The sequence below is a fragment of the Ammospiza nelsoni genome, chromosome 8 (genome assembly GCF_027579445.1).
Source record: "Ammospiza nelsoni isolate bAmmNel1 chromosome 8, bAmmNel1.pri, whole genome shotgun sequence".
Classification (NCBI taxonomy): Eukaryota; Metazoa; Chordata; class Aves; order Passeriformes; family Passerellidae; genus Ammospiza; species Ammospiza nelsoni.
The window spans coordinates 2,531,793-2,547,504 of NC_080640.1; the positions used below are offsets into that span (position 1 = coordinate 2,531,793).

The 15,712-nt window shown below is 46.0% G+C and overlaps 2 protein-coding genes across 3 annotated transcripts in view; one reads left to right on the plus strand and one right to left on the minus strand.

Annotated features, from left to right (window-relative positions):
- The window catches only part of DOCK1 (dedicator of cytokinesis 1), a 278,470-nt gene that overhangs the window by 131,885 nt on the left and 130,873 nt on the right, over positions 1-15,712 (minus strand). The window lies entirely within an intron of this gene.
- Positions 10,554-15,712, plus strand: part of INSYN2A (inhibitory synaptic factor 2A) — a 41,771-nt gene continuing 36,612 nt past the window's right edge. Inside the window, exon 1 of the mRNA XM_059476563.1 lies at positions 10,554-10,641. The gene's annotated coding sequence lies outside the window, so the exon portion shown is untranslated. The remainder of the gene's footprint in view (positions 10,642-15,712) is intronic.

The following is a 15,712-nucleotide window of genomic DNA, read 5'->3' on the forward strand; positions in this document are numbered from 1 at the left end:
CAACAGGATGCTGCTGATAAAGGCTCTTTATCCTGATCCTGCCTGAACTCAGCAGAAATCCAGCCCCAACAGGACAAAAGGAGACCAGCAGCGAGGTAAAGGACAAACTGCCTGAGGTAAATGAACAGTGTGGACCCAGGAAATTCCTGTCACACACAAGAATTTTGCTTTTATATTGATTTTGAATTTGGAAGTTAAGAAACAAGCTGAACATGTTAAACATATCTCATTCCCTTCCCCATTCCATGGAAAAGCCAAGATCACAGAATCCCAGACTGGTTTGGGCTGGAAGTGATGCCTCAGGTTTGGCTTTTCTATTTTTCATATTCTGTGCTGCTTTAGTGTGTGGGGCTGGGCTCACATCAGGGATGCTGAGCTCTGTGCACAGAGCAGGGACACAAAACAATTCCTGCTCCAGCTGGGCACCAAGGACAAATGACCCAAATCTCAGCCCAGGAGCACAAACCCCGTGGGCTGCAGAGAGAAAAACAAGCAGGGTGGGACTGCAGGGCTAAAGCTGCAATGGGACAATGAACTGCAAGGTGCAAATGGAGCAGAGCTGATCCCAGGGACAGAGCCCGTGCCCGGCCGTGCATTTTGGGGCCATTTTGGTTCATCTTGGGTGCAGCCCTGGCTGGGCTCTGGTGCTGCCCAAGGTGGGTCCATGGAGGAGATGCTGTGAATCAATCCCTGCTTTACTCTGGAGCTCTGCCCAGCCTCTGCTCTGGTCAGCCCTCACAAGGCATCAAGGGGACCTTAAGGCTCATCCCATCCCACCCCTGCCATGGCCAGGGACGCTTCCCACTGTCCCAGCTCCCTCCAAGCCCTGTCCAACCTGGCCTTGGACACTTCCAGGGATCTCCTCCTGAAGGAAAGAATGGAATATTTGCTCAGGAAGCTCTGCTGCTTCCAGATGAAGCTAATTCAGGTTTCTCTGTACTTGCAAGTCAACCAAAACCCACCTAGAATATTTTAGGAGAATGACTTATTTATTTTCTCACTAAACCAAAGGTGCAAAACATGTTTTGACAATTTTCCTCATGACAGCCAGCACACTCCATGTATTCCAGCAAAAACAAAACATTTTGAAGTGTTGGTTTTCCACCACCAAAATAAATTCTGACCTATAATTGAATTTTATTTTCCTCCCCAACTTTGTTCTGGCAGAAATCAGAAGGGAAAGAAGTAAATCCCTCCCAAATAAGGAGTCGTTTATCACATTCTAACAACAACACTCCCACATTAACAACAGGATTAGAGATGGATCTTCAGCTCTGGAACTGCTTTCCCCAGCTACAGCCCCGGCGTGTGGGCAACAAAAGCAACTTAAGTTGAGAGATGTTTTTTAATTACACATCCACACTTAAATAAGAACTAATCTCTCCTTGGAAAAAGCAATTAAAACCAAACCAAGATTAAAATCAGTGGTTTAAAACATGCCAAAGTGAAAATCAGCTCCTGGGCTGCAGGGGCAGGACAGAGAATGTTCCTGGGAAGGGGCTGGTTTGATCCAGAGCTCAGCTCAGTTCCTACACCATTCCAAGAAAATGCATGGATATCCCATGATTCACATCCTTTTTTTTCCATATTTTTCCTCCCACCTGGGCAGTAACCACAGGACCAAGCAGAATCTCTTTTCCAGGCTCTGATATTCAGCTTCATGCCCAGACTCACCCAGGATTTCCCATCCCAGCCCTGGAGATCCAGGAATCTTCCCCAAGGGGAAGGCAAATCAAACCAGCAAAGGCAAATCAGCTTTAAGACTGATTCAGAATATAAAATAAATATTAAGAAAACAATTAAAAACCTAAAATCAGTGCACAGGCTACTGCAAAACCTCAATGGAATTATAGAGATTGGAACTAAATTTTCTTTAAGGCCCCTCCCAGCCCCACCCAGTTAATATCATAGAATTCAAATATTTCTGTATTTCTGAATGTTACAGTACTACTTAGATATACTAAAAATACAAAAAAATGGGAAAAGAAAAATACTGAAACATCCCAATTATTCTTTCTCATCTTTCAATCTCAAAACATGAGATTTTTTTCTTACTTTTGTAATTTCCCTGCATTTAAAACCACCCCAACTAAATTTTTTGAGGGCATAACATTTGAAACCCCAGCAAAAAATCAACCAACCCTGAGTTATGGCAGAGCCTACAACACTCATCCCACTCTTGACATTTGGCAAAAATGAGATTTGTAACTTCTCTTGCTATGGCTGAAAAACATTCATCATCTGTTGAGGAGGTAAATTTAAGCATTATTTTAAAATGCTTTAAAAATACCTCAGAAAAGCTACTTAGAGCAAGACAAAATGATTTTCAGAGCCAAGGAAACAGCTCTGATTAGGTTGTCCCTATAAGTAACTGTGAGGTATATGGACAATTTCTGCATAAAGAGAGCACAAACATTACCCAAAGTCATTAACTGCTAGGCAGGAATTAATATGTTTACAATTCAAGCCAAGTGATAAATATGAATATATAAAAGGCAAATATTCATTGCATCCCTGTGAATTATTAAAACTCTTTCTTTCCTTAATAAATGGAAAAATTAACATGTACAAGCATTCTGCTTTTTCCAGTTACTGGGTTTTTTTTCTAGGCAGGAATCTTAACCTTGTAACTTTTGCTAACACCTGAAATTTAAGAAAAAAATATTTAAAAATAAAAGGCCAAAGAAAAAAAAAATATCATTTAAAGTTCAAGTCTGGTTAACTAAAATTTTATGAAAAACCCCACATCATGAATTGCCTGTTAAATGAGCTCCTATGGAATATCAAGGCCAGGTTGGATGAGCTTTGGAGCCACCTGGGATCATGGAAAGTGGCCCTGCCCATGGAAGGGGTGGGACCTGATGCTCCTTAAGGTTCCTCCAAGCCAAACCATGATGGGATTCTACAGTGAGAAGAGCAGGGGTTTGTCCTTTCTTCCCCCCAAGACTCGGTGTCCCTCGTCCCAGCCACCACAGACACCTGTGACATTGTGTCAGCTTCCATTGTGCCACCACCTGTCCTTTTGTCACCACCTTCAGTCCCCAGGAGCTCTCCCACAAGACAACAAGTCCCTCATTAGATAATCAATTGCTGCAGATCTCTGTCACCTGGTAATTGATGTGAAATAACAGAATTATGCTTCCAAACAAAGCTCATTAGCTCACCACTCCATCTCAAGTAAAGCCCTGGTGATGTTTCCAACCAGGCTTCAATGAAAGCTTTGATTTCCACCAGCCCACAGAGAAGTAAAACAATTCCTTAAATAAATGGAGCCTCCAGAGCTTGAGGGGGACATCATAGATGGCAGGAGGAATGAGAAGGGCCACCGAAGTGACAGCCTGGGGAAGAGAAAGCTCCAAGGAGAATTTCTTGTGGCCTTCAATATTTAAATAGGGCTTGGAAGAAGGATGGAGAGAGACTTTTATCTTCCCACTGGCAGAGGGCAGAGTTAATGGGATTTTGGGAAGGAATTCCTGCCTGTGAGGGTAGGAGGCCCTGGCACAGGTGCCCAGAGCAGCTGTGGCTGCCCCTGGATCCCTGGCAGTGCCCAAGGCCAGGCTGGAGCAGCCTGGGATAATGGAAGGAGATGAGGAAGGGGATGAGCCTTGATGTCCCTTCAACCTAAAGCACTCTGACAAGGGATGGAGAAGTTCCCTCCTGAGAAGGGGTCACACAGTCCCAGATTCTCCCATGTGGATGGATTCACGTTTTCCTGAGGTTTCCAAACCCACAGCAGTGGGGATGAAAGGAGAAACAGCTGCTGCTCACAAGTTTCACTGTGTTAGAACCAGGAGCAGCAGCTGAAGCCAACAGGAGTTGAATTTCAAACAAATAAGATACAGGACTTTTACTGCTGGCATTTCTCTTTCCCTCCCAGGGATGATGGGAGCTGTGCCATGGGGACAGGCAGCAAAGGCAGCTCCACAAGGGAATGCACAAAGACAGGAGAAGGAGAGTTTGGGGACAAGGAGCAGCCTCCACCTCCCATGCAACCAACACCCCCACCCAGGCCTGGGCACAGGGCTGCTGAGAAGGGAAGGACGTGGGTACACTCCATTTGTTAGGGCACTGCTTTGAATTCCTAAAAGTAAATTGGGGAAGTGCCACATTATTATCAAATTATAACTTTATTTCTGGTTTTTCAGAGATTTCATCCTTTTCCTCCCCACAGCCCTTCCAGTTGGGCTTTTCTGTAATACTGACGGACATCCCTTGGATATAAAGCAGCTGCTAATTATGCTCCTCAACCACTGCTAAGTATTAATATTTAAAGTCCTGAACTTGTTTAAAAATTGAAGAAAATCAAAATGTGGTGCTGCTTTGAATGGTTTTTAATTCAGTGTCCCCAAGCCATAAAGGCCAGAGCCGTTTTTCCTGCACTGTGTTTTGAAGAGCCACAGACCAAGGATTAAGAAGGACTTCATGTGGCCTCTGCTGTCAATTGTAAACTCATTTAATGTCATTATCAGGCTCTCCATATTTTTCAGAACAGGACTTTTTGAAATATCTTGGGCTTTTAGGATTTCCAGACTTTTCAAAATAACTTCTGTTCCTTTCTTAAGGTAAAACTCAGTCACAGACATTTTAATATATAAAATAATTAGGTCTTTGCACAGTCAATGAGGAATTTAGCATATTCTTGTTTGCACAAGGCAAGTTTCTAGGTCATTTCATTTAGAAAAAAAATAAGTAAGGGAGGAGAAGCTCTTAATTGTGAGCATATGGCTAAATTTTAGGTGCCCATGATGCTGCAAACTGCCTCTTTATATCCCTTTTTTATTCACTGCCATCATATTTCCCTGTCATGTATCAAAGTTATTAAGAGCAATTTTATTTTGGCACCTGCTTGGGGATTTTAGAAACTACACTAAAGAGTTCATTTCTGAACATTATGGCCAAAATACTTAATTTTGGTTTAGAGCACCAATAGAAATGGTCAGTTTAATTCTATTTGCACTGCTCATTATTTCCCTCTTCCATAATTTTGTAGGATTTTCATTTTTCATTTGTTGAACACATTTAATTTCATTTCATTTGTTTTTTTCTGTTATGCATTGGGAGCAGGTTGCTCCCCGGGCTTCTAAATTGAAGGCAACATGCAAAAGCACATAAAAGTCTGGATTTTTATGCTATGTTCAAACTTTAAATAGTTCAATATTTCAAATGAGAAAACCTTCCTGAGGCTTGGGGAGTTTACATTACTTTATAACATCGAATGTTCTCCATTTGACAGAAAAGTTGCATTAAATCCTCCATCTAATGAAATCAATGTTGTATAAATAATATATTATTCCACCAAGGTGCAAATAGGAATCAGATGCAAGTATCCCCATTATTTGTTGGATTTGCCTTTTTTCTGCCCATAACTTGAATTTGAAGCTGGAATTCATGCTCATCCCACATTTCATTAGGTGCTTAAATCTGAAACCATTTGTCTAAAGGCAATCAAAAGTACGATCAGATTTGTTGCTTTTTATTTTTAAGCAGGACAGGATTTTTTCCCTTTGCCATAAAGCAGTCAGAGAGAAAACCCTGGAAGTTGGGAAGGTCATAAAATAAATGAGAAAAAGCAAAATATTAACAAAGTTGGCAGAATGTTCCTTTAAAAACATTCCCCTACATTTCCAGTTCCTCAAGACATCTTAACAAGGATGTAATTTCCCATTTGCTCTCAGTGAGCAAATCAAACAGGGTGATTTATTATTCAGATGGGCACAAAGGATTTCTGAAATGCAAAAAGAAGGGCTCTAAAAGCACAAGTCATCAGTAATGACGACAGCCTGAACTGCCTTTCAAATATGAACAAAATGCAGCCATTTAGGGGCTCATACATCACGCTCTCCCAGACCCTCATTTATTTCCCAACTGTACAGGCTGCATGAAAATGGACCTGGAATTTGGCATCTACTGAGAACATCTTTATCAGGGAAGTGATGCCACACCGTGGGAGAGCAGCTCAGACTCCCCACCCTTGGAAGAACCACCAAGGCTTCCCAATCACCACTTCAGTTCCCTTCCCAAAAGCATCTGTGTGCTGAAAAAAAAACTTTTCTGAACTATAAACACAGTGAAAATATGACAAAACTCCCACTCCTATCCCAAGAAAAAGCAGATTTTCTTGATAAACATCTCCAGCAATTCGGGCTCCTGATGAGACAGCATTCAACTGGAACCCAAAATCAGCTTTAGCTGGTGAGACCTGCTGTTACGTTTTTTCTTCCAATGATCTGTACAATGGGAAATTGAGAGAGAGAACTAAATCCTGCTCATTCTTATCCCAACGAAGCACAGAAATAACCATCAGAGCTAATGAGGTTACTCAGCATTTTTCTTCTCTGAGCAGAAAACCCACAAAGAGCAGTTCCCTCAATCAGCTGTTTAATATTTCAGCTGTGCACAGGTATTATGGGTATTAGACACATATTCTTAAATCCACTTTATCTTCAGAATGTTCCTTTAAGTAAAGAGATGTGGAATTAGCACTTTATGTATAAAGAACTGACATCAGCAGAGGCTCAAATGAATTTTCCAAGCTCATGGAAAAGACTTGTTATGGAGCAAGACACCCCAGCAAATCTGCCAAATTTCTGCCAAACATGACTCCAAGAGACCTTTTCCTCTGCATCACAGCCAAGCAGAAAATATCCTGCCCCAAAGCAAGGAGCCCCTCCCAGGATTGGACTGTTTGAAATTCCAGCCAAGTTTGCTTCACCTCAGCTGGAGCAGAGGAGCATATTTAACATCCCTCCATTTCTGTTCCAATGGCAGGCTGGAGGAAATAAATAAATTAATTACCAATTTAGCCCAGAAAGCCAGGCAGTTATCATCTAAAGGCATGGAAATAATCACCTAATTAATGGGAATGAAGGTTCAGCAATGTGAATATTCTTGGTTTTAGCAAAGGCTGGGTGGCAGCATTGGTCCCAAGTGACTACAGAGAGAAAAAGCAGAACTTTGTCCACAGCTCTGCTTCAAATCAAGTGAACTTCACCCTTCTTTCATCTCCAAAACAGGTGGAAAGTTCTGAAGTTCTGCCATAAATCAGCCTGGTCCTAAGGAATTCATATCCCTGCAAACCCAGCTCAGGCATGTAGTGTTGGGAATTAAATTATGCCTCCTAATATAATTTACTTAACATAGATCTGACAATCCCCCTGGTGCTGGTTTATCATCCTCCCTCCCCACACTGGTGGTCACCAAACACCTGGCAGGTAACTCAAGCTCTGGCTGCCACGTGCTTTTCCCTGAGCTGCATCCAAGCTTTCCTGCACAAGAACTTCACAGACTGTTCCAGAAAATCACATTTTAGTGTTCCACTGTCAGACCTGCGTGTTCTAGAGGAGCATAATCCCACAAAGCAGCTGCTCTGCAAAAAAATCCCCCCAGGCACAGCATTTCCTGGGGCAGTCCTTGAGCTAAACCTGAGTGAGGGGAGGACAGGCCAGGCTGAGCCTCCCACAGTCACCCAGATGTGTCCTCAGAAACTGAATGTAACGAAAAAAGTCAGGTAAAACCTCGAGTTTGTAACACCAGGCTGTGTGTGATGAATATTTCTGAACACACACACAGGTGTGTCCCTGAATTTACGGTGCAATTAGCAGTGAGGGAAAAGGGCCCCTCAGTGTATTTCTCCACAGAGAATGCCACTAAAAATCCATCTCACTGTTCTCCAACCCCTGCTTTGGCCACTGCCCCCAGAATCCCCAGGCAGGACTTCCACTTGCACATGTCACTGCAGCCCCAAGCAGGGCTCACTCCTCCCTGAGTGGAGAAAAAGCCAATCTGGGAGGGTAGGACACTCCATGAGCGAGAAATACATTTATAACCTAAAACAACTACAATTAATTGTCTCTTTTCTCTTTGCACCCTCTCAGGTTGAAGCCCAACCCCTCTCTCCCCTCTCAAGCATCTCTTCAACACTACATTTCATTATGCAACAGTCATGCTCAGCATTTTGAAAGGCTAAAATATTGACAAATGGGTGATGAAGCATTTCCAATTTCCCAGTGTATTTATTCTATGTGCTGTTACAGTAACATGAAGCATGATAATCACAAACCACTTCATTTTTCACAAACCCTGATTTAAAAAATCCCTGTATACACCAATGGTGTCAGCAGTTACACATGAATCTGGTCCACATCAGAAAGTGCTTTTTAATTCCCTAAAAACCTGCACAAGATGCTGTACAGTTTATAAGTGGGGCATACGCATAATGCTGTGCAAGACTAATCAGCCTTGAGACAACAGCTTCTAAATATCATTATGGAGAAGACAAGAATGATGTTTAACTGCTGCTTCTGTCAGACAGATTCTCCTTTCAAGTCACTCAGGATATCAAGTTATAGTATTTCCTTCCAGTAATCATGGGCTGGATAAACTCACATTTTCAGCTTGTGAAAAAGCAGCAGCATCTCCTAGCACTGATCTCTTGGCTCTGAGGAAGTAGCCTGTGTTATTTCAGACGTGCTCACCCTACCATGTAATTTTACCCACGTCTGTATCCAGGCTGCAGCCAAAAACCACATTTATTTTCGTAGAGAGGAATCCACAGAGGACCTGGAATACACCAAGTCAGCACTGCTGGAAAGAAAAACAAGAAGAAAAAAAAAAAAAAAAAAACAAAAACAGTATGGTGGTTGCTGTTGCATCAATAAGCAGGTCAATATTGAAGTTCTTTGGAAAAAAAAAATAAATCTGATAAGATACCATGAGAGATGCTGAGTGTGATCCAAGCTGTGTGACAGTCCCTACCCAGGGCAGAGCAGTGGGTGCTGAGGAGGGCACAGCCCTGGCACCCTCGCTCGGGGATAAGGAGCAGAGGGAAAGAAGGGGCAGCGGCAGCACCTGCACAGGTACAGGCACAGCGGCGGAGCTGCCCTCTGCCGACTGCCTGCCTTCCTGAGCGCTGCTCCGACCGCTCCTGCACAGCCTCACCGCGATGCCGGGCTGGCCGGGGCTCCCTCCCCACGATGTCACACACGGGGCGCCACCCGGACCTATGCTGCCCCTGCCCAGCCCCATCCCGGGCTGGCAGCACCGATGGGCAATGCCGCGCTGCAAGGGCTGCTCAGCTCAAACTGCAAACGCACCCAGCGCCGGAGCCGGGGCTGCTCAGCTCAAACTGCAAACGCACCCAGCGCCGGAGCCGGGGATGCTCAGCTCAAACTCCAAACACACCCAGCGCCGGAGCCGGGGCTGCTCAGCTCAAACTGCAAACACACCCAGCGCCGGAGCCGGGGCTGCTCAGCTCAAACTGCAAACACACCCAGCGCTGGGGCCGGGGATGCTCAGCTCAAACTGCAAACGCACCCAGCGCCGGAGCCGGGGCTGCTCAGCTCAAACTGCAAACACACCCAGCACCGGAGCCAGGGCTGCTCAGCTCAAACTGCAAACACACCCAGCGCTGGGGCCGGGGCTGCTGCTGCTGCTGCTGCACCGTGTCCGTGCGTGGCCGGACTCACCCAGCGCCCAGCTCGCCTGGCCCTGCCTGCTGTGCTGTGGGGTCGTGCTGGAACACTTTGGGCTGGTCCAGCCGCTCTCATCTGCCAGTGCAAATCAAGGGTCGCTTCAGTAACCCCCTAAATCAATAACCCTCATGGTGAAGGCAGTGCTGCGACAGAGAACTCCGTGGCACACACCTGCTGGCACCCGGGCTAGTAGACTTTCCTGCTGGAAAGTATTGAGCAGCAAAACTCCTGGGAACCTCCGAATGAAGCACAGACCCAACGCTTCCCAACTCCCAATTCTCATGCCTCTCATGGCATTTTCTGTCTAGCACTCAGGTAAAATACACACGACCCATTTAACTTCCAACTTTTTGCCTTTTTAAAGTGAAAAACATCATTGCTAAACCCTCTGTAAAATGAGAGAAAAGTAGGAAAGATGTGATTCAAGTTTTACGCAGATGATCACGTTTATCAATCTCCTCTGCCAAACTGCTTCACTCCGAACTCGCGTCCATTTTATACAAGGTTTAAAAGCAAATGGGAGCAGCTACTCCTTTAGCACCTTAAACACTTTCCCTCCCAATAAAAGGCAGCCGTGTAGCTTTAACCCAGCGCTTCGCTGAAATTCCCAATGGATCAGCATCACCCACTCTGCGGCTGCTCCATCGCTCCCGTAGCGCGACTGGAAGCCCGGGCTGCGCGGGGACGGTGTGCACGGCTCTGTTATTACTGAACCCCCGCGCAGGGAAACCAGAGCAATAAAGACAGAATAAAACAAGCTGCTCAGCCAGCCTGCGAGCGCCAGCTCCGCGCTTCTCCCCTCCTTGTGCGCGGCGCCGAGCACCGCCGCTCCATCGCTCCATCCCACCTCCCCCGCCCGCCCCCGCCGCCAGCCCGGCCCCCGGCTCCTCCCCCCCGCTCCCGCCCGGCTGGGGGACGCCCGCCGGTCCCGCTCAACAAGTTCCCCTCGGCGGGGACCCGGCCGAGGGGACCCCCCGACAGCGAGCCCCCGCCGCAGCCCATGAGGGCAGCGGGGGAGCGCGGCGGCGGCGGCGGCGGCTGCGGCTCCTCCGGCGGCTCGGCGGCTCCGCGGCAGATGCGCCCCGGCGCCCAGGCTCTGACGGCCAGCTCGCCCCGGCGGCTGGAGGGAGATGCTCGCCCAGACCGCCGCTTCTGCGTGAGGAAGCATAAGGTAAGGCGCTCGCCCGAGCCCCCGAAATCGCCCGTCCGCCGCTTCTACCGGCGGAAAACTTCGTAGGGATGAGGAGAAAGGCTGGAGCTGAGCGCCAGCGTTATGCAATAGCGTATGTGCCTGCCTGCGAACAGCTCCTGCATCCAATAACTTTCGTGACAGATAAGGAAAGAATATCCCGATACGCGACTTTCTTCTAGAAAGATACCAGCGTTTCTTTGCCTGCTTCCCTTCCAGAGGTGCCTGGGAGGGGAGAGGGGTAGCCGGAGGATTTTTGGAGGATGCACGAAGTGCTTTGGCTTTTCACATGGCTGATGGCGAGGAACTACCGCTGCTTATTAACTTCAGCCGTCCTAATGAAGTGTCCGTACAGCGGCGATGGAGGAACACGGGATGTGTTCATCGCTGAACTTGCAGTACGGCACTTCATTAAAAGCCCAACCAACCCAAAAATCCTCCTCGGGGACTGAAGCTGCCGCTATTCAGTGAAGTGTGCAGGGCTCTCCCGATTTAACACACCCGAGTCCCCATCACCATCACCGACCACACAGAAATCAGGGATGCCGTGGAAACGCCGTAGGAAAACGGGACAAAGGTAGCAGGGAGCCATCCCTAAAGTCACAGTCCTTGCATCGTGCAAGGCATCCCGAGCTCTGCAATTGCACCCTCGCTGCTAAAGCCCTGTGCCGTGACCTGGGCGCTGTTAATGCCATGTTTACGGGAGTTACGGCAGCCAGGGGATGCAGGACTGCAGTTCCACGGGATCTGCCCGGGGAGGCGGGGGGATGGCCGGCCCCGGCTGAACAGGGACAGCTTGCACTGCTGCGAGCGGGGAATTTATTCCCTGCTTATGTCACCGTCTCCCGAGGGCTCTGTCCCAAGGGAGCTGTGCCCCCCTCGCAGCCGCCAGTCGGAATAGGGAATTGCGCGCTTCGCTTTGACCTTGCGTGTCTAAGCAGCTTAAAATCCTGCACGGAGGAGAATTTAACTCATTAGGCTCTAAGACCGGCAAGTCTGGGAAGACCTGTTTTTCCCAGCCTCGGAGAATCATTTCTTTTTCCCCCAGCTGAATGCTGGCAAGTGCTAAGGGAAGGCAAACCAGTCTGATATAAACTGGGAATTTATCCCCTCCTCTTAAGTGCTGGATCGTGCTCGGATTTACCAGGCTGCCAGGAATGCTGCATGTATCAAGGTTAAAATCTGGCTTCTGGATGGAAAAACTCCTAGCTAAAAATAATTAAATAAATAAATAAAAATAATCACATGATATGCAACTATGTGCTAGCCATGGACTGGGATTAATTTAATGTCAAATTCCAAGGCAACAGAGCAATAGTAAAAATAGGAAATCAGGAAGAAGAATGGATCTCCTCACTCTTGGTGTGATGCCTCTTGGTGTTCCACCAGCCTGCTCGTGCCTGCCTGTCTGGACTACAACGATCTGTTCCCTCTGAGTACAAATAACAGTTCTAAGTTAAAAGCTGGGTTCTTCTCCTAGCATTAAAAATTCATATTTAGATGAAAATATCTCAGGGCTCAGGTATTACTAATTTATCACCTGGAGGGTGATATTCTGCTATACATAGGGTCCCTGATTCCAGGAGAAATCCATAATGTAGATTGCTAATCCAGACTCAGAGTGAATTGTTCTAATTCCAACAGTTCTAAAACAAAATTCCTGCCCCAGAGTTTAAGGTGCTGTTGTATTGAAAGCATCCTCCCTTCACGTGATGGGGAAAGCTGACACTAAATCATCTTTTTTAGGGCTTTTTTGTAAGGATGTCACGACGCCCTTGATGAAAAATGTTTGTTCTTTAGGACTCCGTCATTATTAACGATGTGTGTTTTTACGAGATGCTCGAGATAATTCTAATCCTGGATGGAATCAGAGCTTTTCCCTGGGACTGACACATAAAAATCCAGCTGGGTAGGAGCACCACAAGAGAAAGTGCTCAGTTCCTTATCAAGAGGGCCAGCACTAAGCATTCAATGCACCCTTGTATTAACTGAGCTCACAAACGAGGAGCTCGTAAGACCCTCACTGCCTGTTCCCCCCGTTAACCACTGCACTGACAGAGCATTTCTGCACGAGGGGCACACACTGCATATTCTGTACTCTAATCTAGATGTAATGAACTCAGCAAGAGGAGTGGTAAGCTCAGTGCAGAGGAGCACAGGGAAGGAGAACGTGGTGAAGGAGCCCAGGAGTGCCCAAGTGCCGAGTCACGGAGCGTGCGTCACCTCCCAGAGCAGCACCAGGCACCACTGGCCACTGCCTGGGGACCCAAAAACCCAAACTCAGCCAGGGACTGTGCAGAAGGCAAGGAAATACCACCACTAATGTTTGCTTCTGCAGGATTTAAAAGCCAACTTAGCCATGCCATGCCTTTGCCGTGACTGATGGGGAAACCAGTCAGGGAAACCTGTGAGCTTGCCAGAAATCCCTGCTAAAATCTAAGGATACCTCCACAGAGCTCTTGAGCTGTGATGTCTCAAGGCCATTCCTTATCCAAGCACAGGACAGGGAGAACTAGGGATGTATAGTCCCATAATTCATGCCTACTTGAGGAAATGACAGCAAATCTAGAATATCTGAGCCCATAAAAAATTCACGTGATTATCTGAACTAGCTATTAATAAAAAGCTCTTATATTCTACTTTATGACAGGCACAGTTTAAAGAACTCCTCAAATTTGTCTGAGATACTAAAAAACATGTAAGCAACAAATTTATTTTATAGCCCAGTACTCCCTTGTATTTTTACTAATCAGTTTGCAAATTAAATAGGCTTTCTGAAAATGAAATCATGAGCATATTTGAAGGAAAAAAATAATCTCAGAGTAGTAAATTCAGTGGGAGCTCCACATTCAGCCTCCTGAAAACTGGTGCTTGCTTAGAAAATCCTGAATAACCTCTGAACACACACAGGTACGACTCCCTGGGTATTGACACTCGATTTTAAATTGTTATTGACCACACAGAAATGTGCTCAGAGCATTCTGTTGTTGTAGTGGCACATCCCCATCTGAGGCTGTTTACTCCAGTTTTACTAGGTTCAGGCAGAAAAGTGATCCCCTAATACTCCTGGAACACTTCACCCTGTTCATGCTTTTGCTCCGTGTCAGGGTGATCAGTGCCTGCAAACTGCTTCCCACTAAGACATCCCAGCACAAGTCTCCCAGGCAAAGGGAACTGCACGTAAAAATAACAATTCAGTGATCAAACAGCAACATTTGGTGTCCTCTTTGCGTTTTTCTCCCCCTTTAGCGGCACAAGACACCAAGCCTGATTTTACTCCAGTTTTTCCAGCTAAATCCACTGGGTTTGATACAGAGCAGCACAGAGGAGTAAGGGCCATTTTCAAAGTCTGAATTAAACAGAGATGGACTAAAAAGACTGAAGACCTTCAAGTCCTGCTATGTTTATGTGCAGATCCCAACTTCTAAATCATTACAACAGATTTCTGTCCTGGCAGGGAAGTGCCGGAGCTCTACCGTGTCCCTCTCCCCAGAGCTGCTGATTTCTGGTCTCAGCCTCAGCCCATATCAAAAATAGTTGTTAAACATCTCAGAAAGCCCAGCTTTAACTCATGTTTGTGCCATCCATGGGCAGGAGAAGCAGGTTGCTGCTGTTATTTTTGCCTGCCCATAATTGCTGGAGCAAGCCTATAAATAAAGCCCACGTAGTTACCGAATTAAACCAGTTTAAAAACAAAAGCAGAGGAAGCTCTTTCCATCTGGTCTGAGCGAGCAGGAATTGTCACAAGCTCATAAAAAAAAAACCAAGGAGTTACTTGTTTGTGTTCTTGCCCACCTTTCCTGCTTGTTTTACAGCTGCCCTTCTCTCCCCTTCCATTTTTTTCTCCCAATTCTCACGTCAAGGCTGTGATTGCATTGCTTGGACCAATTTTGGGGAGGTCAAAGCTTATAAAGCCCAACCATGGTGTAAATGACTTTTTAAAAGCTGGAACAGGGGCCCTCTGATGCCCAAGACAAACCCATTTAAGCAGCTGTGTGACTTCAGGACTGTATTTTAAAAGTTCATAACACAAGTAGTTCTGGTCTGGTTGGTTGCTTCTGGGGAGAAGGAAGAAGAGGGAATTCAGTAAAATCCTTAATTTTGGTGTATTTATCTATAAATAAGCACAAAATCTACAACAGGCCTGAAGTCTCCTTCCAACCATTAGTAATTGGTTGTTCATACCCATTTTGCTATTATATTCATTATTCTCTCCTGCAAATAGAGAGGAGAATGAATGAGGAGATATCCAGTACAGAAATTTAACTTGTGGATCAGCTGAATACATTTCTGTGTATCAAGGCCATCGGCAAATAAAACACAGCCATATCTCTATGGAGCTGACAAAGAGACAGATAAAACATCCCACTGCTGGAGAGAGTAATTCAGCAGAAATTATGCTTGAACTGCCTGCTCACAGTGATAACACTGATCCCTTCTGGAGACTGAGCCTAAACTGCTGAATTCCAGAGCAATCCACGTGGTTTTGTTGGTGAGAAGAACATGGTACATTCCTGCATTCACAATTTGTAACAAAAGCACACAAAGCCACAAGAAAAATTATGCAAATTATCTGTCTGGTGGCCAGGTGTGGTGCCTTCCCCAGCCAAAAAATATCCTTGAGAGGGTCTTTAATTATTACTTTCATAATCTTCCTAATCATCCCTATCACAAACAACCCATCCTAAAATCCAGAATCACAGAGTGGTTTGGGTTGGAAGGGCATTAAGGATTATCTCATTCCAGCCCCCTGCCATGAGCAAAGACACCAGGTTTATTTAAAAATCCTATTCCACATTATCCCAGCTCCACAACACCTGGGAGCAAGGTACCCTGCAATTCCACGCTGTATTTGCTTCCCTCTTCATTCCCCACGTAGTTCTTCCCACATGGCACCAAAACTGTGTCCCCTAGAATGAGCAATTTCCATCAGCCCTGTCCCAGTGTCCTCCTGTTTGATGAGAACCTGGGATTTGGGGAGTTTAAGACAACTTCCTCTCACTCAAGATGTTGGCTCTTCCTTCCCAGGATTTCAAAAGCATCTTAGATCCAG